The sequence below is a fragment of the Tympanuchus pallidicinctus genome, unplaced genomic scaffold (genome assembly GCF_026119805.1).
Source record: "Tympanuchus pallidicinctus isolate F22 unplaced genomic scaffold, pur_lepc_1.0 scaffold2, whole genome shotgun sequence".
Taxonomy (NCBI): Eukaryota; Metazoa; Chordata; class Aves; order Galliformes; family Phasianidae; genus Tympanuchus; species Tympanuchus pallidicinctus.
Genome location: NW_026294721.1, coordinates 23,487,527 through 23,509,941, shown reverse-complemented (window position 1 = coordinate 23,509,941; position 22,415 = coordinate 23,487,527). Strand labels below are relative to the sequence as shown.

General features: G+C 37.9%; 1 protein-coding gene and 1 long non-coding RNA gene across 3 annotated transcripts in view; one reads left to right on the top strand and one right to left on the bottom strand.

Moving 5' to 3' along the window:
• Nucleotides 1-19,588, top strand: part of LOC128080096 (uncharacterized) — a 50,085-nt gene extending 30,497 nt beyond the window's left edge. Inside the window, exons 2-4 of the long non-coding RNA XR_008206485.1 lie at nt 5,593-5,778; nt 11,525-11,660; nt 18,372-19,588. This is a non-coding gene — a long non-coding RNA (uncharacterized LOC128080096). The remainder of the gene's footprint in view (nt 1-5,592; nt 5,779-11,524; nt 11,661-18,371) is intronic.
• GABRB1 (gamma-aminobutyric acid type A receptor subunit beta1) overlaps nt 1-22,415 on the bottom strand; it is a 94,116-nt gene that overhangs the window by 67,314 nt on the left and 4,387 nt on the right. The window lies entirely within an intron of this gene.

Genomic DNA, 22,415 nt, shown 5'->3' with positions numbered 1-22,415 from the left:
GCCTGTGAGGATAGGATAGTGTTACTTAGCAACTTCAGAGCTGTCTTTTATAAATTCATCCTGTCGTGGATGTTATGTATATGCCACAGTTGATCCTTACAAATCTTGCACTTGCTAGTATTGTAAATATATCTTCCAAGCAGCAGTACACTTGACAGATATCAAATCATGGCAGCTTCAGTTGTTCTTGCCCTACCTGCCTGCACAGATAGGCAAATGCTGTGGATTAGCTTTGTTCGATCTTTTCCTAAGGTACCAGACTGGTTGGATTTAAAGATGGAGCAGCTTCCACAGGATAGCTGATACTCATCTTCCCCCTTCTTCCTTGTGCAGATTAAAAGCAGACAAGGGTCAAGTGTTGATTCCCAGTGCCTGTGTGCTGCTCTTCACCTTCTGCTGCAAGAGATGATTATGAACTGTAATTTTATCTCTTTGAAATGAACACTTTGGCTCTGCACTAAAATCTGAAATGCTTGAATAGGCATGATCTCAATTTTGGACAAGTGTTGTCTCTTTATTTCTCCATGTGGTTCTCAGAGGATTTGATCCTGGACAGGTATTTTTCATATAATTGGATTGCAGATATTCAGCAACTGATTTTAAATATTTTCTATCTTGTCTTTGCCCATTAATCAAATTTATTTTGAGATTGCCTAAGTCCCCAACAGGACTTGGAAATTCCAGTCTTTCTATATTTTCCTTTTTGCACATTTTGATTTATATGCTGTGGCACCATACAAAGGGATTTAGAAGCCCAACCATGGGTATTTGAGGCCTCTCTGGGCTCTGCAGTATGTCCTGCCTGGCCTTCAGCTGTTGATCCAGAATGATGTAGAGGCTGTTTCACATCTTCCAGCCCTTCACAAACGTCTTGGATACTTCAGGGAGTGTAAAAGATGATAGATGTCTAGGTTGGCTTAGACAGTTGGCTAATGTCCACTAGATGATACAGCATGTGACAGCAGGAAAAGCATGCTGACAGCTTTGTGGAATTATGAGGGCAGCATGATTCACTGCCATTGCATCCTCCCGCTTGTTTCGTAATAGTGAAGAGTTTGCTGACATCATGGCTAAGGCAAGACAATGATGCTACTTTCCAGTTATTAGCAGGAAGATGTTCCCATGCAGAAGAGGAGAGGAAGGGAGAACAGGAGGTATGTTGAATATGCAAACATAGAAGAGAAAATAGGGAATAGCTCTGAATAAAAAGATCTGGGGGATTTATTGGGGTTTACAAGACAAGAATGGACTTGTGACAAGCTGATGAAAGGAAAAAAGCCATATGCTGTAGGGGAATGTTAAACAGAAAGAGAACCTGCAACATCTCTTGTTTAACATAAGGAAGAGAAGGCATAGAAGGGTTGTGGTATCAGTCTTCAAATACATGAAAGGCCGCTGCTGACTTCAGTGGCTGAGTGAAGATTTGATGGGCTTGAAATGCAGGAAGGTAGATTTCAATAAAGGAAAAACTTCCTTATGCTGATGATAAATTTTGCATTAGATGCCTCAGAATGTCACAGGGAAATCAGTCAATGGCAATTTCTAGGTACATATTGTACAAATCTGTTTCAGGAGTGGTACAGGTACTGTACTGCAGCAGTATTCCTGCCTAAAGAATGGACTGTGGATCCTCCCGATCCTGTTCTTTGGGACACCAATACATATCCTTGGATCATCTCACCTGGACAGTAGTTGATAATAGGCAAGAAGAAAGGTGACATATTTTTGGTGCACAATTACTTTATTTTACAATTACTTAAGTATCTATTTATGCTAATTCCCGACAGAAAGGGGTTACAACAGTCTCTGAAGTAGTGCCCAATGTACATAGAGAATGATCTCCATGATACACACAAATCATCCTTTTATCAGAGCTGTGCTTTTGAAATTTCTGAACCAACAGCATCAATAAGTTTATTCTCTCATATTACTTCTAACTGTGGAAAATATCCTACAGAACCCTTGTCATACAGTTCATACTTCAATCTAAACTTGGTTATGTTGCTGTGAGTACAACTTGTTATGAATTGTGTAGCATGTCTCAGACTGGCAAAAGAAAATTTGCTAATTAATCAGATCTTAGTTTTCTTACGGTTCACCTGCTTGCTTTATGCGAATATTAAGTCTTGAGGTTCAGACTACGAAATATGAGAGCTTTCACATAGATGTTTTGGATTATTGCCTTGTATGTAGTGTTCTGCTCTACATAAAAGCAGCTCTGGTCTCTCTTCAGGGGCTTTCTGCCCTGTCCTATGTTTGCCAGAGTGCCTAAAAGAGCAGACCAGCTTAATCATGGGAACAATTTCAAGTCAAGGACCTGGAAAGAAATTTGAATAGAGCACTTGCTGTAGAAGCTTTCCAGAACAGGAGAAATTGATTAATATCTGATTTTGGTTAATTGATTAGTTTATGATTTTCAATTAAACATTTAGGAATGCTTATTTTTTATGCTATTAAGCATAACATGTGGCTTACAAAAGAGGCACATAGTGTGTTGAGCCTGACTGGCCTGCACTTTCCCACTTGTTAGGGTGGGAAACCACAGACGTTAGGAGGAGGGCATTGCAGAAAAAGAACTTAGAGGGGAAGTAGTGAGAGGGGTAGTGAGTGTGTAGTAAGACAAGTGAAGTGTACTGATAGCCAAGGAGACTGCCAGTGCTCATCAGTGAAGGCTTTAAATATTGAACTCACTTGTTTGAACTGATAGTTCTTGGTTTACCATATGACTTTATTTAATATATCTTGTATCAGCTGTTGTTGCATCACATGAAGACAGAGATGAAGCCAAGATAAAAGAATTTTTCCCACCAATGAGATATGGGGCAGAATGATCTCAGCAATGTCTACTCATTGGATTACAATGTATGATAATCATTGGAGAGATGCTCTCATTCAGAGTAGAGGAAAAATTAAATCAGAAATGCCCTCTTTCCAGTGGACAATACTGGAAGATATAAAAAATTATAAATAGTGATTCAGAAACACTAGTGTTTGGGCAAACAGAGAATCTTGACAGGACAATGATCTGTCACGCATACAGGCTTAGAGGAGATTCTTGGAATAACATTAGTCCTAGTCAAATCTAAAGCACATAGTAAATTTGAAGTAAACAAGTATAGAGAAAATGGTGTGTTTCTTACAAGGAATTTTTACTACTGTTGTCTCTAGCAGCTGCTTTATTGATCAAACTATTTTAAAGAAACCTCTTGCAATAACATAGACAGTCCGTTCAGCTTGGACATTAACTGAACTCAATGAGCCTGATTCTATTCAGTCAGACATACCTGTGTGTTTTGAAACTTTACCACTTGCACCATTTATACGTCTTAAGTGTAGGGAGCAGGTAAGCTGTGGCATTCTTCCTGTTGAATATTAATGAAGTGCTTTTTTAATTATTATAATTTTGTGTTTACTTGGCAGAAGCACTTTTTTTTTTTTTTGGCCAGGAAATTGTGTAGTGTCTGTCTTTTTGTAATTGATGTGTTGTAATGGGTCTCTTAACTGCCACTACTCCTTCAAATTCCAGTCTCATTAATTTTGGCTTATGAACTTTTCTTCAACTGAAGGTAACTTCAGTTCAAAATGCATGCAGTAGAACTGTACAGCCTCCATTCAGCTCAGCACTGCAAGTCTGACAGCATCCAACGTTACTCAGATCTAGCACTTTTATGACATAATTACACAGATGATATGTAGAAATTTAACGTGGCAATATCTGAAGTGTGCATGAAATTCTACCTCCTCTTCACTCTTTATTTCTGTGTTTGAAAAATCAAATGCTTAGATAGGTAGTGCCCTGTTCATCACCTGAAGGCAATGATAGGGTCATGGTGTGTAATGCCCTGTCCTAGCACAGGGAGGTTCTGGCTGGGTATGCTGGGGAAAGGACTTTATGAAGGGGTGTGAAAGATGGATGTAAATACAAGAAATAGTTTAAAAAACAACAACAAAAACTCACAGGAAAATATGCTGACAATGAATGACAATGTTTAAAATGGTAGCATGGCTGGAGAGTTTAGGTGCGTGCAGTGTTTGTGAATTTTTCTGTCTTCCTGGTATTCTCTGCATTGGAAAACATTGTTCACTGCAATCCAAAGTAGGCTTCATGACGCTGTAATGGATTGATGTCTGTTGAAATGACTGCGTTGATAGCAATTCTTTTGGTGCTTATTTTAGTAACACTAATAAGTATTTCTCTGGCTTTTATGTGGGTGGCACATCATTAACATTAGCACAGATGAGGAAAAAAATCCTTGAAGGTCATTCACAGATTTATCCTCTTTTTACAGCCTATGTTCTAATAGTAACTTTCTAAGATTCATGCAATTTTAATCATATTTGAACAAGCACGTTTTAAACTCCACAAGAAAGAAGGATTTAGTGAATGTTTTAATAATGTGCACAAGGAGAGTATGAAATTAACTACAACACATGATACTACTTTTTTCCAAAACGCTTTCATTGCTTTACATTCTTATGCAACTGGGACCACTCTGTGTGGTCCGGTGTTTAAATGTACACAAGTGTGTTTCTGTCATGCCATTTCCAGATGATAAAGATGGAACTGGAGACAATATCCAAGTGCAGTTTTTGCTACAGATTTTTTCTTCATTTTTATCTTCTTTCCCTTGCTCATTATCTCACACAAACATGTTTTTTACACTTACTAAATCCCATTTTATGTGAGCTTATTTTATTTGTGCGCATGCAGTAGAAGAGCCTTTCATAACAACTTTCTCGACATCTCAGAGTGAGGATGAATCAATTGATCACTTGCTACAAATTAGCTGTGATGACTGATACAGACAAGACTGCTAACACATAGGTAGCTCTGCTTTGGCCTTAGAATTTCCATCTTGGAAAATAAACAAGGCTCACAGTACGTATCTCTGCCTGTGGAATAGTTTAGTTCATACATCTTGAGCCTTCACAGTTTGATTTCAATATCTGGAAAGAATATTGTCAGGTAGGAGAAGAAATGAAAAAAGCTTATATAAAGAATAAAACTATTTTTTCTAAACAGGTAAGAGATGCAGCAAATTTACTTCATGAAACTGAGCCTAACGCTGCAGGGAGATGCTGCTTTCCTGGGGCTGATGGCAGCATCAGCCGAGGATCTCAGTCCCCTTGAGACTCTGAAGTGATTCTTCCAGAATGGGTTTGAGTATTTGCATAAGTCGCTTGTTCCCTCTGGGCCAATGCTCACACTATTCAGAAACAATCAGTAAGAAGACCTTTGGAGTCAGAATGTAGTTTTGAGGAAGTCTAAACATAGGAAGGCATTTAAGTATAGAAAATTTAAGCATATATGTTATGGGGATGCTCCTTGTTGCTTAAGGATTCACCACAGTGAGGTCACATCTTAGAAACTCTCATGACATGCTCAACAGTAGCAGAGATTCTCCTTGTGCCATGGTTTGTCAAGAGCTTTAGCCTTCTGCTATGAAAAGTGCACAGGAGGTGTACTGTGCTGTTTTGTGTCTGTCTACAAGTACTGAGTTGGCTGCATATTTCATATTGGTGCAAATAAAATTAAGAATTATTGCCTTGAGAGTGATTGAAAAGTAACTTACTCATTTTGGTAAAACTCAGTTTCATAGCCTCAGAAGAATGACTCTGTCATGTATCCACTTCCTATGCAGGCTGGGAGCAAAGGTTGAATGAGCTACCTGTCTTGATGCTTATCTCTGCTGTGTGCTCACATGTGCCAACTGTTGCTGCTTGCCCTGTTGATACAAAGCCTGTGATCTCAGCCCTTACCCTGGTGTCTAGAGGAAGGTGAGTGGAACACAGCTGTCTGCAATTTCCACTTCAGCCAGCCCATGTAGAGTTGCCATCTTTGTAGTTTGGTTAGCATTGCTGATGCTGTGTATTTTGATGAGTCTCTGCTACAGGACTGGATAAACACAACAAAATCAGTAACAACCAGACATGTTCCTGTTTGCAAACCCTGTAGTATTGCTGTATTGCTGTTAAACATTAGCACACTTATTTGAGAAAGAACTTCGTTATGAAATTTGGCATCTGAAAAACAAACTCTGTGCGTTTTTGGTACGGAGGGATTTCATCTGTTCAGGTAATTGTTGAAGAAACTTCTTGCATCTTTCCAGGGAGTTTTTATGACTTCACTGTAGAGACCTCTCAGGCATTAATTATTATTTCTTTTTTAAAAAAATCTTTATTGCTTAACCTTTCATTCCTACCTCTTCTGACAATGTGGCTATGTAAATGCTGTATGCTGAAAAGTCAATAGTATGCATGCTTACATAACTTGAACAGATTTCTGGATGAAAGAAGAAGCTTCAGCTCAGTCTCTGCTTCTTACTAGGGGGAAGAAAGAACTCTTTATTTGGGAGTTTTCACACATTCTTATTTTGTAACTTTGCTAGATTTCTGCTAAACTCCTTGGAAAAGATATCCCCCCCAAAGCTGTACAGACAAACATTTTTTTATCTGAAATTAGTGTATATTTAACATTAGACATTTGCTAGGGTAGGGCTGGACTACAGACATTTTTTTCTCACTTTTTTTTTTTAAATAAGAATCACAGAAAAGTTTCCACAGGAGCTTCTTAGCCCTGTGTCAGGATAATTTTGTTTCAGAATTCCTCAGGGAGAAATGAAACCTGTTACTTTACAGCTGGCAAATGAGTGTACATAATATACTGCATGACTGTTCAAGCTTGCAGGCAGCTAAGAAAACCTACTGCACCTTCCTTTTCTGAGAGATATCCCTGGCTTGGATGCGTACATCCTGGGCATTCAAAGTTATGAAGGTGACTTCTATTTGTTTAGGTCTCTGCCCACCCATTTGACATCATAGTTTCATCACCTGGTGCATGCCCTGATGCATCAGGTCTCAGTACAGACAACCTGAACTGCTTCTGACCTATGTCTGTTCTGAAACAGAAACAGTGCAGCTACAGTTTGGGATGCTCTGCTGAGCCTGGACTTATTTTGGTGATAGTACTGCAATTTTCAGCTGCTCTTCTTCCAGAATCAAACCCTTATCTTTGTATTACTGTTGTCATTTATTGTTGTTATTTATTGTCATTATGCAAAAATACAAGCCTAGAAGGGTACTGGCATGATGATTGGCTCTGTCACTGGATGAGCACACTTCATGCTGTCTGTGTATGATGATGCAGAGCATATAATTCAGGAGTGCAGGTGCCATTCACCTACTCAGTCTCAATTTAGTTTGTTTAGAATGATGCACCACTAAGTATTCCCACATACTTTCAAAGATGCAATAAACATCATGGCAATACTAGTAAATGTCATTAGCTCTTTGAATTAATAGAATTACTGTTGGCAGTCAGCAGCAATAGATTAGAGTAATTCTCGCCTACTACATTAGAGTAATTCTTGGCAGTGTGAACATAATGAATCTGAGGAATTTCCAATCTGAAGAATTTATAATCATCCAACTAAAACCTGGAATATAAATACTTAGCCTGTAATCACTGATCTTTTGTTGCTTTTCACATTATTCAGGGCAGTGTGAGTCTTTTTGTCAGAAAGTCTTAAAATGTGTTTGAACATTTCATTGGTTTTCAAGGATGCAGTTGATTGGTTAATGAGATTTAAAAATCCTTCTCAAAGTGAGACATTTTCCAGCTTTGTTTGCCTGAAATCACATTTTATTGGACAAATAGATTATAACTTGTCATTATACAAATAATATTAAGTCATGCCAGCTTAAGTGAGCTATAATTATTAATGTATCAATCCTATTCTATAGCTTCTGTAGAAGTTTCTTATCAAGTGCATAGTTTAATCAGCATTTCCCATGGTTTCTTAGCTGTACTGATAAAAACAGCATCATCATAATGTTAGCTGTTAGCTTGAGTACTATGTGAAACCTCAAAATGTTACAAATGCCAGCATTTTCATGGAATGATAGAACAGTTTGGGTTGGATTGGGCCTTTAAGATCATCTAGTTCCAACCACCCTGCTATAGGCAGGGACATCTCCCTCTAGACCAGGTTGCTCAAAGCCCAATCCAGCCTGACCTTGAAGTCCACCAGGGTGGGGGCATCCATAATCTCGCCGGGCAACGTTTCAGTTGTGTCATCACCCTCACAGTAAAGAACTCCTTCCTTATATCTAGTCTAAATCTACCCTCTTCCAGTTTAAAACCACTTCCCCTTGTCCTTTTGCTATATGCCCTAATAAAAAGTCCCTCTCCAGCTTTCCTGTAGGCCACCTTCAGGTACTGGAAAGTCACTATAAAGTCCCATTGGAGCCTTCTCTTCTCCAAGCCAAAGAGCCCCAGATCTCAGCCTGTCCTCACAATTAAGTGATTTTGTCTTTGTAATTCTTAAGAGAGTTACCAGTTTCCCTGTTGATGTAACTCAGTGGTATAAATGGAGTTATTGTTGACTTACATGGAAAAATTAAGTCCTACTGAGATCGTTCCCATTGGAATGGGATTGAGAATGAGGTTACAGTATTTCTGTTTGGGAATGTGTCTTTGCAGTTCCTGCCTTCTATCTGAGCCAAAGTAACCAAGGTTACAAAAGCTATGACTGTAAAATGGTTGAGGAAAGAGCATGCTTTAATTCATCATCAGTTTGTTCCAAATTTAAATGACCTTTAAATAGCCATATTGAAAAGAAAGTATAGAGTGGCTCTTCTACCTCATTCTCAAAAAGTACCGCATGATGATGAGAAAGCGCTTACTGACACCTTTTAACAAGTTAGTTTAATTGTTGAAGAGGACATATTTTAATGACAGCTTTGGACATCAAAGGAAAACTATCGCCTCAGCTGAACCATTCTGTATTCACAATGAATGTGGAGAACCTGCACAGAGCTGTGATGAAGTGCTACGCTAACCAACTTTGCCCTTCTCTGTCTACGTTATCCAGTCTTACCTTTGTTTAATTCAGAAGGATTTTTGTTTTGTTATGGCTTCCAGGACTTATTCACTATTGGATGATAAATGGGAAAGAAAGTCAAAGTTTCTTTCTGCAGTTCACCACAGAAGCAAATGATGCTACTGATTTGACAAATATTCCAAGTAGACTTGCTTGGGGAAAACAAAAATCTTATTTTTTTTTCTTGTTGTTCTGTAATTGGACTACAACTACCTAAGTCTTGCAGGAAAGAACATTCAGAGATGTGGAGGCTCCATAAACGTTATATATATTTTTACCAATGTGTACAAATCCAGTAAATACTGTTAATTCTCTTAGCTTTATAATCAGAGAAAGAAAATGTGTACTGCAAAACTGCATCTTTGTAGGCATTTCCTTTCATAAAACAAACCTCATAACCATTTTCCCCTAAACATCTGAACAATGAATTTTCAAGTCATTAGTAACTCATGTTATGAGTATTAAAAAAAAGACTTCTCAATGATATAAAAATATTGCAAGGAAATCATAGTCACCTGACAAAACAGAAAAATAAAGAGGCAGAAATACACTGTACAGAGCAATAAACCGTTCTGTGTGAGTCTCTCTCTTATCAACTAAAGCTCTTTTAGATAACTTCACTTTAAAAACAAAATCAGATACCACAAAATCTCATAGTGATATTCCAGTATTTCAATAATAGATCTGTTGAATGTTGTTATAATTGATGTGTTGGAAAGCTCTGGTCTTTGGTAAAGGGAAGTAAGATAGCTGGATAAAACATAAATATCTACTGCTGATTTAGGAATTGAATTAGACTACTCAGAATCTAAGCTTCCTTTCTAATCCTTCCTCAGACGAAAACAATACTCATTTTTTGAAGATCCCCAGCAACATTACTTATGATGTCCTTGATCCCTGTCCAGCACATTTCCTTGTTTCACTTACTGTTTCTCTACCTGACTCATCATATTGCTTAAGCTCTTGCCAATTAATTGTGGCCAGCCTTTCTTATCTCTTTATCTCTTGTGAGGGTGATTATATTTTTTTTGTTTTTCTAAAGAGCCTTTGGTTTTTTTTTCGTTTTTTTTTTTTTTTCTTCCAGAGGTTGCATTGCTTGGGGAGCTCTGTGCGTTCAACTCCTGCTGCTTCCCTGCTGTTGATCATCTCTTCTATCTTCCACCAGCGGCAAATAGCTATTGTGGGAGGCAAGGGATAGATTCTTAGGTTTTGGACAATTTGTCAGCAAGAAATGCCAACTGGAGAATTTTCCAAAGGATCCCATATGTAAAAGAACAAATAACATCCATTTTAAAACACAGGATGCCATGCTAAATAAACAACAGTTGTCACCAACACAGAAGGATTGGCTTATAAAATCTGTAGGAGAGAACTTGGTTTGCTGCATTGCCTTATGTTTTCATTTACTTTTTAGCCCACAGAGGATTTATTTATTTATTTATTTGCCCTGGAACACTATGGAGAGATATAGAAATTGAGATGTAATGTTTTACTTGCACTCACTGATTTTGTTTGTTTGTTTAAATCTTGCGTTCAAATACATAAGCCATTAAACCGAAAAGTAAAATTCATACCACTCTGCTGATTATTTTGCTGATTATTATTGCTGATTAAACTGCCTGGTTTAAAAAACAAGGAAAATTTGGCACTGTCTATCCACAAAACATTCTATAAAACAAGAAGAAATATCAGTGTTCCTGTTCCAAAGCTGAAACCTTTTGTTCACAGTCATGGTGTAGCACACTCCAAAGAGCTGATTTTCGTCTTTTGTAAACTTCTGTGAATTCTCCTTTTACTGTATCTATCACTGTAAAAGTAATGCTTCCTGTTTATTTTTACAGAGCTACAACAGATTCAAAGAGCACAATAACACTAGAAAGAGTAAGTTCTCAGCTACAAAGCACCGTTTTTCAACATAGTCACCATCATTAGCTATGCATTTTTGCTAGTGATGAATGAGAGCCTGCATTTCCATAATAATAAAAATCTGCACCAAAGAGGGTGACCTGTTGTTTCACAGTTGCAATAATGGCATCATTGCTATGAATATGTTGTTCATAGAGTTAATCTTCTCATTAGCCTGAACAGATGGAAGTCAGAAGGTTCCAAATCTGGACTATGGGGTAAGTGTGGTAGGGCAGTCCAGCCAAGATTGGGAATGTGTTTCAGACTGGTATGGAGTCTGGTGATTTATGATGCAAGAGAAAAGTTGTCCTATTTTTTTTGTCTAATTCTGGAAGTTTGAGCCTTCAGCTTACTCAATGTTTTGATGTGACGGTCAGAGTTGATGACTTGTCCAAGTTCCAAGAAATCCAGAAGTATCACAGCTTTCCAATCCCAAAAGACAGTGCACATCATTTTACTCATAAGTAGTGCTTCTTGAACTTTTTCTTTAATGGGAAATTCACGGAGGCATTTATTTGGGAGCAGCGCTCGTAACTGTTTTGCATTTAGTTTTTAATGTTACATCCTCTGAGAGATTTATTTTTTTCATAAACCATCTTTCAACCTAAGGAAAATGTATTGAATTTTTGAAATTTGATTGTACTAGAATTGAATATAATATACTGTCTAGTACTTGCATTTGACTCCAGAATGCTCTACATGCTTATTAAAATATTATTTACATATTCTTTCTGCAGATCATTTCTTCAGTATGTTTCACTAAGTATTTGATACTCTTTCATCATTGATTCTGTGAATGCGAATTTCAGTGAGACTTCCTGGGTACATCAAGACTACAAAGAAACTGAGAAATTGCACGTGCCTGCTATCAAGGTATTAGATCATTTCTTGTTAAGTTAAGAAACGTATTTTTGCTTGATGTTTATATTGCACTTCAGAAAAACATACCTCCCACCCTCACAAAACCCAGAAATTCTGGAGATTATTATTTTTTTTTCTTTTTTAAGCACTGTTGTCAATCTAAGTCTATGCTATGTCTTTCCATCTAGGCCAAAGACTCATTCACCATTTGTTTTCCTCCCATTCAGCATCATTTTAAAATGCTATAATTTTATCTACGGAACTAGATATTAATGATGAAATTTAATTCAAAATATCTCTCAAAATACAGGCCAATTTTAGCAAACCCATAACTAAAAAACAGCTGGGTGTCTTCCTGCTCTCTGCCAGAAGTCCCTTTTCTCATCTGCCATGGAGGTGTTAGGTTTGCCTATATCCACGTCAATGAATAGGACACGTGGTGAGCCCTTACACTGCTGCCCCATCATGCAAATCTTGGGTATCAGAAAAAAAGCTATTGAGTATGAAAAATAACATATATGTAACTTTATGACTGTCTCCTGAGCGTATGCAATGAGAAACCCAAACCTGAGAAAATGAAATGGTTTGCTGACATTAAAAGCATGTGTTTACTTCTGTTCTTGTAACTATTTTCACTCAGACTTGCACACAAATTCATCTGTGGCATTGATGTGGAAAGTCATATAAAAGTTGCCTATCTACTAGCAGTCATGCCGTGGAAAATATACTGCCTCCCCAGGAACTTGTTTGTTTCACATCTGTAATAAACCCGAGACTAAATGGTCAAAACACTTTTTCTCCAGACATTGGTTCAAATCTTAACTCAGCCACAGAACTCTGGAAATGTGATGAGAAATAATTTATGCCAGCAAAGCACCTTTTGTGATATAGCATCTTGACCTGGTTTGTTCGTAAGTCTTTTCACAGAAGAATTTAATGTAAATCACTTACTGTTCTTTTAACTCAGTGTTGTTCAACTGCTATTTAAAGCACAATTTTACAAGACGCTGAGTATCCTGGGGGAGGGGAATCACAAAATCTGTTATCTATGGGGTGTACCAATGTTTCTGCAAATAATCTCTGTGGCAAATTAATCTTCTCATGGGCCCACCTGTGGGATGATATAGCCAGAAGGTTGACTGAGTGCGGGATGTTGCATTGATATGAATATTATAGTTTCTGCCTTTGTGAATGCCTGTAAATGTGTTGCTTCTAGCACAGACATAATTTACTCAAGAGACCAAAGGGTTGAAATTACTGAAATTGCAATGTAGAGTTGCTAAGGATTATTTTTGAGAAAGCACAACGGACATGGATGTGACAGAGAACCCAGTAAGTGGCCATTTGAGAAAAGAGAACAGCAGATCAGGAAAGACTTTTTCAACTTTCAAGACATGCATTTTGCATGAAAGCTGTGGTTTTTAGTGTGTATTAAAACTCTACCACAAATACCCAAAGGAAAAATCTTTTCCATGGGAGGGAAATTTTGCTCACGTTCTGGTAATTGCTCTGGTAAATACATGTGAAACTGAAAAGAAAAATTTTTTCTATTGCTCCTTCTGACCCAGATAGTATTCTTGCAATTTTTGCAAAAATGGTGAGACTATCAGGGATACACATGAAAATTTCCCAACCTCTTTAATGACTAGCAGAGCCCTCTGCTGTCGGATGTTGTTGCAATGTCCCAAAAACCAAGTAAATCTAACATTTAATGCAATTAAATAGCCTGTTCACAAAAGAGCCGTGGCTTATCTGCTGTTACAAGAGACAGGCAGCTAGTGATATAAATGAGTAAATAGAAAAAAACTGTTAATTCTGTATTTTGACATGCATTGTTCTTTTTACAAATGAGTATAATTGTTGCCTTTTCCCAGGAGGCGAATCCATCCTGCAAACAGTATACGTAAATTAAATAAAGTAAAAATGTGCTCCCAGGCTAGCCCAGAATCAGGTGTATTTTGAAATCTAATGCTGCTGAAAGATATGTGATGCTGTGACGTATTCAATAACTTCCTTTTGTTCTCGCACTCACACTGTTCATCTGGAAACACACTGTACAGGGCAAAGTCTACTGCGCTGACTCAAGTTGAATTCACAGTTGCCTCTTGATATATCACAATATGTCATTCAGTAATCCTACTGAGGAAAATGTAATTACCATGCAACATCCCGCGCTGTCTTGGGGTTTCTCACTAAGTAAGTAAAAAAATAAATTTCTGTCAGTACTGCAGAAATAGTGTTTTGGAGATGTTGGAGCAGACCAGCTGGGTCATAAGCCATGATGGTTCACTGAAATTACTGGTCACAGGGGGTATGTTCTTTTTTAGCTGCAGGCTGTATGTCTTTTCTTTCCATCTGAATGTACAGAAACTTGTCCACTGTCCAAGTAAGCTCTTACACAATGAGTTTAATTCTCACAGTATCCCTGCGAGACATGAATTGTTACAGAGGAGAAATTAAGGGCCAGAGGAGTTGCTCTGTGTCCACAGCCATGCACAACGTCTGAGTAAGGATCTGAAATTGGCTTATGGTTCCACCATAGATGTCATCCTGAGTCTGTTGTCTTTTTTTTTCCTATAACGTGACATTTAACTACTGATGGCACTGATCTGCTGAACAAAGAGTGAAATCTAAGGCTTCTGCATTCTAAGATGCATACTGTTCAAGCTAGCTGAATTACTATATTTTCCTCTGGAGCTGTGACCTCCTCTGATAGCTTTGCTCCATTGTTAGATTGATGGTCATGCTCATTGGGAGGGAAAAGAATTAATTCCCACATACTTCTCCAAACTGTGGACTTATCCTAATTTATTTAAATACAAATATATAAATAAAAAAATCACTAATCTCTACAAATAATGGAAGAGACTCTCACTTGTGACTTTTAAAGCTTGTAAGTAATGCTTATGTGGTAATGTACTTGTGAAAATGAATGATCAAAAAAAAAGACCATGAAGTCATAGAATAGTTAAGCCCACCTAGTTCTACTTCCTTGCTATATGCAGGGCTGCCCTTTCCCCTCTTTCCTCTCCCCCATAGTTCAGGCTGCCTGGGGCCCCACTCAGCCTGGCCTTGAGCACCTCCTGCTTTCTGGGTAGCCTGTGCCATATCCTCACCACACACACAGCAAAGAATTTCTTCCTGCAGTCTAATCTAAATCTCTCCTCTTTTAGTTTAAAACCATTACCTCTTGTCTTGTTGCTACACTCCATAATAAAGTCCCTTTCTAGCTTTCCCATAGGCCCCCTTTAAGTACTGAAAGGCCACCATGAGACTTCTCTGTAGTCTTCTCTTCTTGATCCCATGTCTAGGATGAGACTCTCTAGAATGAATTAAATTTTTACTTTTGTACTTGAAATTGTCTTAATGAACTGATATTTTTATACAGTGCAAAAGTCTCCTCTCTCTCTCTCTCTCTCTCTCTCTCTCTCTCTCTCTGATAAACCATGCTGTGCTGGTGAGAAGAGCTAAAATAGCTACTGTAAGCTGACTGGTTCCTGTTTAATAACCTGCTATTTAGTAGGTTGTTCTTACACTGTATTTTTCTGACTTACGCTAGTAACTGTAATCCTCTCCTTTTTGTTTACTCCAAATTTCTGCTAGGAATAATGAAAAGGAAATAATGTGGTATTCCTTGAGATCTCAATAATATATACTATTGGTGAGCTTCTGGAAAACAAAACCATTTCTCTTGGCAGTGCGAGCTGAATTTCTATGCAGGATTCATTTCAAATTGCTACTGCATTGGCACCATATTTGCTTCTTATTAGTGTGAGAATCCACAAAGCATTTAACAAACTATGAAGTCTGAAGATTTGGATCCCAGCATGTTATTGATGTTCTTGAAGCTTTTTTTTTTTTTTTTTTTTTTTTCTCTCTTCAGTTAGTCCTGGTGCAGTGAGTAAAATAAATCCTGAATTTATAGGTGGCTGCTAATCCCATGTTTCACTCCTTTCATAGGAAGCCAGTGACAAAACTCTACTGTCTGTGAGATGCAATATATTATATTTATGTAGCCTTTGAACCTCATCTATATGAACCTCTCCTTGGCTAGTGTATTGATATTCAGGATGAATGGTTTACAAGCAAATTGATCAAAGAAAGGATATATCAGCATAGAAGAACACAGGGAAAGGTTCTTATTCCAGGCTTGGTTATTCTCTCATGTCAAAAATTAAGGATACAGAAAATTGTAACAAAACAAAGGTTTAGAAACGGCTGTAATTGGAGAGCTGGAGTGCTCATACGAACTGCTAAAGAAACTGATAAGCTGGTAAAATGAACATGCACTTCTACTGGTGTAACAAATTTTACCCATGAGCAGTTTCACTGAGATCAATGGGACTATCAGCATCTAGTCTTTTTGGAAAGGAGCAGTCTCCTAGAAGCTCCTGAGATATTTCAGCATGAACACCTGCAGCTGTCTGGTACTTGTTTTATTTCACCTGTGCTTAAAAGGCTCTTCTGATTAAAAACATGCTGGGGAAATAACTGCACTCTTCTTTTAGTATGATTAAGATCCTGAACAATATTTAGACACCATCTATCTGTTTCAGCAGTTTTAACTGCTGTCTCTTCAGTTCATTCTATAGATAATTAAAACAGACTCAACTGAAATTCTTCATCTCAGCCAAATGGATTGATGAATTTTAATGGAGAACACTTATTCCAGTCTTTAATTATGTTTGGCAGTCTGAAATCTTCACTTTGAAACTATGTATTCTATTGTAGGCATTTAAAACCTTACAATTCAATCTTGCTAAGTGATAATGCAGCTTTCTGGAAGCTGTCTTTTTGTTTTAGATTCCATTTTACTTGTTCATGACCTAACCCAAACAATCAAGCATTTTCCTTAGCAGAAGATACAGCAAACCTCAGTGTGACACCGCTTTGGCCAAAACCAGTACTGCACTTTTGAAAGGACACTGTCAGCCTCAATAGGCAAGAAGTCTAATCTACCTTCTCCATCTCCAGCATAAGAAAATCTTAATACAGAGCTATTGCTTAGAAAAAAGGGGAAATGGTTTTAAGTTGAGGGAGGGAAGATTTAGGTTGGATGTCAGGGGGAAGTTCTTTACAGAGAGAGTGGTGAGGTGCTGGAACAGGCTGCCCAGAGAGGTTGTGGATGCCCTGTCCATCCCTGGAGGTGTTCAAGCCCAGATTGGATGGGGCCCTGGGCAGCCTGGTCTGGTATTAAATGTGGAGGTTAGTGGCCCTGCATGTGGCAGGGGGGTTGGAGATGTATGATCCTTGAGGTCCCTTCCAACCCGGAGCCATTCTGTGATTTGTGATTGTCTGGTATAATTCTGCTAGATTATTCAGTGATTGCTGCTGCAAATTTCTTAGAGGACACGTTTGCAACAGTTTTGCCTTTGGGTTAGAAACAATTTCATTTTAATACATTTTCTGGAGTGCTGTCAGAATTACAGATAGTATTTCATGTGAGGGAAGAGGAACTTTAGAAGCCCAAATGTGCACCTCTTTTAGATCCAGAATTCTTCTAGAAAGAAGAAAAGGACTCTTAGAGAGTATTCAAGTATAAAACCTTTCTGGTAGCCACCTTGGACTCTGTCATCAACTGAGAATCCTTTAGCTGGTTTCTGAGGTTTCACTACGCTTCAAAACAGCATACTTTAATATAAGGAATGAGACATCCCAGAAACCTCTTCCCAGCAGCTGCTGCTTGGAATACAGCACTCCACAAAGCACAGTTTTCTGTCATTCAGCATCACCAGCTGAATGACAGAAATCTTCAGGCTTAATTCTGTAGCTTCAGATGTTGTCCCAGACTACCTGGCATCTTGCAAACAGGAACAAGTCTTTTTTTGGTGGTAGCTTTGGGGCATGTTCCTATTCCTTCCCTGAGGCTGGGAATCTTTTCACATGTCAGGGAGAAATGATGGTGTGATTATTTCCTCTCCTGACTCCTCAGTTTTACTTCCAGGTGTTACTTGAACAGCAGTTAGAAGAGAATGTATGAGAACAGCCTAGAAGAATTACAGAAAACAGGCAATAGAGTAAAAAATAAAGTTGATTTTAAAAAGACCAACTAAGTTCTGCAGTCATTTGAAATGAGCCCCTTCAATCTCCTTATAAAAGCAAATGCTTACTTTGGGAGCTTCTAATATTCTCTTCTTTCCAGAATCAGAATAAAAAAGGCAATGAAAAGAAAGAAAATAAAGATACAAACTTTTAATTAAGCACTCTGTTCTACCTACCTACACATTCATTTAAAGAAACAACAGGTTCTTGGGAGGACTTTGAATTTTACAGAGACATTTTTTCTTTTTAGAGAAATGATAATTACAGTAAATGGGTCCTTTGTGTGAGTTGTTGGCAATTCAATTACTAAAGTATCATTTGTGACCCTGAATGCCCTCAGTGTGTTTGTGCTACTGACCTGTGAGGTTTATGGAGGCTAACAGAGCCCAAGCAAGAAGATTTCAGTGCTCACGATGTAAGCATGTTGTTTGATGCAGATGCACAAAACATCTGGAGAAAACATGTGACCTTCAGTTATGGGATGAGAAAATCCATCTCATTACAAGACTCCCATTGCTATAAGATTAACTGTAGATTTTAGGAGTGAGACCTGGAAGGAGAAGTGTTTTGGAGAATGATTAAGGAAATGTGTGGTCCTTTTCTTTGCAGCTATTTCTGGCAGTTTGTCACAGTAATAGCAGCACGTTTCAGTCCTATTTATTTATTTATCTTTTATTCCAGGTTCAGGATAAATGAGAAGGCAAGATGCAGCTTATAAAAAAATGTTAAAATTCAACAGACCAGCTAGATAGTATTTATCATTTGTAATCTTGTGCTGCGTACTTGGAATGTGCTTTAAACAAATGGGAAGTGTGAATACTGTCTGTTCTATTCAGAAATGTGGGTGTTGCAGGGTTTATACTATCTGCCTCCACTATAAACATATCAGGATACCATGTGGTGTCAGGTGTAAAACCCGGACTAAAAGATGTATGAAGTACATAGGTCAGAACTGAGCTTACCAACCCTTGAGAAAAGTTAAGTAGTGAGGGTAAGTCACCTGCTGTGTCCAGAGAGAAGAAATTGAGAAAGCTGGAAGAACTGCCTGTGGGCAACTGTGATTTTAACATCAAATAAGAGAATCATATTTTCTATGAAGGGCATTCATAGCTAGTTCATTTAAACCTTGAAGTAAGGAAACTTGTGAAGTATTGCGCCTGTCAGGCTGGAAAAAAGGATTTGGTATATTGCTTATATTAACCTTGAAGCTGTTCTCAGTTTAGTTTGATTTTAAAAACAAATTAAGATTATAGAATGGCTTCAGTTGGAAGGGACCACTTTCTGAGTCATATGTTTGACCTTTCTGGGTCATATGAAGCACTTTATCCTTTTTGTGTACTTGTTAATTTTGTTGAAGTATCACTTAGTTCTGTATTCAAATGAAAAACAGCCCAACATGACATCGAATAACAGTGACCTCACTGCTTAACCTCAGGGTGTTGATTTCTACATTTACTCCATGTTTCACTGTTAACTTAATTACTTACATTTGAAGCAGACAGTGATGAAATGATCTGACCTTTATATATTATTACTTGGCTAGTTTTTCCTTATTTGCTGGAAAAAATCAGTTGCTGAACATTCTTATTAATATTCATTTCAAATCCTTTGCATGTCCTTCATGCTATAACTAGAAAGTAATTCTCCCTTCTTCTGCACTGCAGGACACAAGTTTTCATAAAGAATTGTTGAGTTTTATGTCACTTTTAAAAATCAATGTAATCTCTATGAATACTGTCTGATGGATGTATTTATATTGAGGATTTGCATTTATTATCATTGCAATTAATCTGATTGCTTCTGTTGCCTTCCTGACTGAGCAGAAGAAGTTGATTTTTCCGTTCTCCATGTACCAAACTTGAGATTCAAATAAAGGAGATTTTGCTGCTGTGAAGGAAGGGATCTATGGAAATGGGATTCATTTTGGTATGAAATTGCCGAGAAGAGAGATGGTTTTCTAGTCTGACATTCAGAGCAGCCAATATTCTGCTTTCTCAGTACTTAACCCAGCCAGTGAGAAGGGACAAGACAACGTGTGAAACTTCAGGCAGTCAATAAACACAGCTGAAGAGTCCCTTAGCCTGCAATAAGTGCCTTAACATAATGTGCAAGGATACATAGAAGTTGGTCAATAGCTGGAGTCTAGTGTACAAATGCTGGCCTGACAGAGGTAATGGGCAAACTAACAGTGGTTCTAAGCCTTACTCAGCTTGAGAGCTTAAACTAGCCCCTGGGAAGGAAGGCTAAAATGGGGTCCTGGGCTGTGGACAGTGTTGTGGTATATTTATCTTGAATATTATTCTAGTCTTCTCTTGATTTCTCTTCACTAATACAAAACATGATTTTATCCTGAACTAAATAATAAGAATTTACTAAAATGTGGTAACCCATAGATATATGTAATAGTCTAAAAATATACAGCAAGAATCGAAAAGATGAAATTACCTTCAGAACTGGGGCAGTTAATATAAGCAGTTGTGCTGGATATTAATGAATAACTTTCTGGAAGCTGTTGTGCATTTTGTTGTAAATGTGCCATAGTGCAATTGCTGCAGTGGTGGTGTTCTGTGATACAAAATTACTATGAAAAAAAAAAATCAAAGGAAGAATCTTTCCAAACTGTTATTTGCTTGCTTATGATAATTTTGCATATCCTGAACCAAAAGACAGTTTCTGTAAGATTCAGTAGGTAATTACTGAGAGAGCATACCTTCTGCCATTTACAGGTTCAGCCCTCAAGTAATAGGAAGCACTTCTATTATTCCAACCTCTAGAGGCATCTATGTGCTTGCCTTTCATCTATAGGCAAATTTGAAAACATTTGCCTATATATATGCATATGTTGACAAGTTAGTCTTGTGTGATAGTCCTAGATCTTGGAATTAAGCACTGCCAACTAATGTTGAATTAATGCTTATTAATATCAAGGGGAGTTTTGTTTCCCGAATGTAGTAAACAATTATGATTTTATAAAATAAAGTAACTCAGCTATGAAGTCTGACCCAGTTGCTCTGGGTTTGATCCAGCTGGGTCTTACAGGCTACCAACGATGTAAATTGCAATCTCCCCGAGCATCCAGTTTGTTTCCTGGACTGTCCTCACAGAATAGAAAATAATCGTTTCCTTACATCCAACTCTGATCCTCTTTGGTTTCACTTTGCATCTCCCATCATGGCACATACCTCTGTGAAATGTCTGGCTCTATATTCTCCGTAACTTCTTCACAGATCCTGAGAATGTGCCCTCAGAACCATTTCTTTCCAGACAGAACAGTCCCAGATCCTAGAGCAAGCAACCCAGCTTGGTTGCTCTCCACTGAACTACCATCAGTTCTGCATCACATAACTGGGCTGGACCCAGAACCAGATGCAGTATTAAATGTAGTCTAGTGAGCACCAAGAAGAGATAATAAGTTCCCCTGACCTACTATCTGTGCTTTGGTCACACAGCCCTGGATGCCAACAGCCTTTTATACTGAATGGATCCATAACCCTCTGCTTCACATTGTACATGATATTTGTTCAAAGATTTCATTAATTTTGCTTGGTTCTGATGTTAATTCTGGATTCTGGATGATCACAGGATGCTCTGAAACATGCTTTATTTCTTTTCTGTACATACTGATTTCTGTCTTTTTTGAAGTGAATTGTGTTGTTGCATTGGTGATAAAAAGTGAACAGCAGACTTGTGAAGATCTCAAAAGAACTAAAGCACATCAACACTGCTGTGTGGAAAATGACTGTGAAAGTTCAAACTGAAAAAGCATGCGGCCTTCCAGAATGATCCATGCTAAAGATAAAGATGACCCTTGCTATATAGGTCATGGTGTCACAGCAGTTTGTTTTTCAGTTTTCCACACTTGCAGAACTGTTCACTACCCAAACTGAACAAAGTATGGTGACCTGAATGCACTAAAGTAGTTGAGCCTTCAGACTGATTATAAACTTCCAAAGTAGCATCTGAAAGTGCTTCGATCTTGGATTTCATTTGCAGCGTAAACTAGTGTTTCAACAGTAGATCTGGGAGCAGCCCTAAAGCACTACATTGCTTCCAGGAAAAGTGAGGTAAACATAGTAGAAAAAGATATCTGACAACTGAGCAGTGGAGCTTTTGTGCTGTGAGAGACACTTTGTTCCTCAAATCTATCACAGTGATGGGGTCATGATTTGGATCTGCTCTGTGCCACAAAACATAACTTCCTCATTCAGCATAAGTCAAGGTATCAAAAATGCACCAGAAGATAAATTCTGTTTCTTGGTTCAGTTTCTTACGTATAATCATAAAAGCAGGAAAGATAAAAGAATATGAGAGGGTGGTATCACATGAAATGAATGGAAAACAAAAAAGAGATGTAGCTGGGATATCATCAGTTTCTCAAAAGGATGTAAAAATGAGTGGTTTAAACTAAATTATTTCTGAGTCATATGTTTTTCAACAGGTATGTTGACAGTATATGAGACAGACTTCTCAAGGAGAAAGCATGGGAAGAATATTGGGTGTGAAGAAGATAAAAAACTATATCACTCACTTCAAAGAACAAGGAAACATTTTTTTCCCTCTTCTTGCTCAGAAATAAAACCTGCAATCTGGTATCACACAAACCAATGTCAAATCAGTATGGTAGGTTAAGTACAGAGTTTCCCAAAATGAACTAATGTGAGTATTTTTTTGCATCTCTCTCGACTTCTCTATAAAAGCTTCTTTTTCAAGTGCATTGGTTTTCCA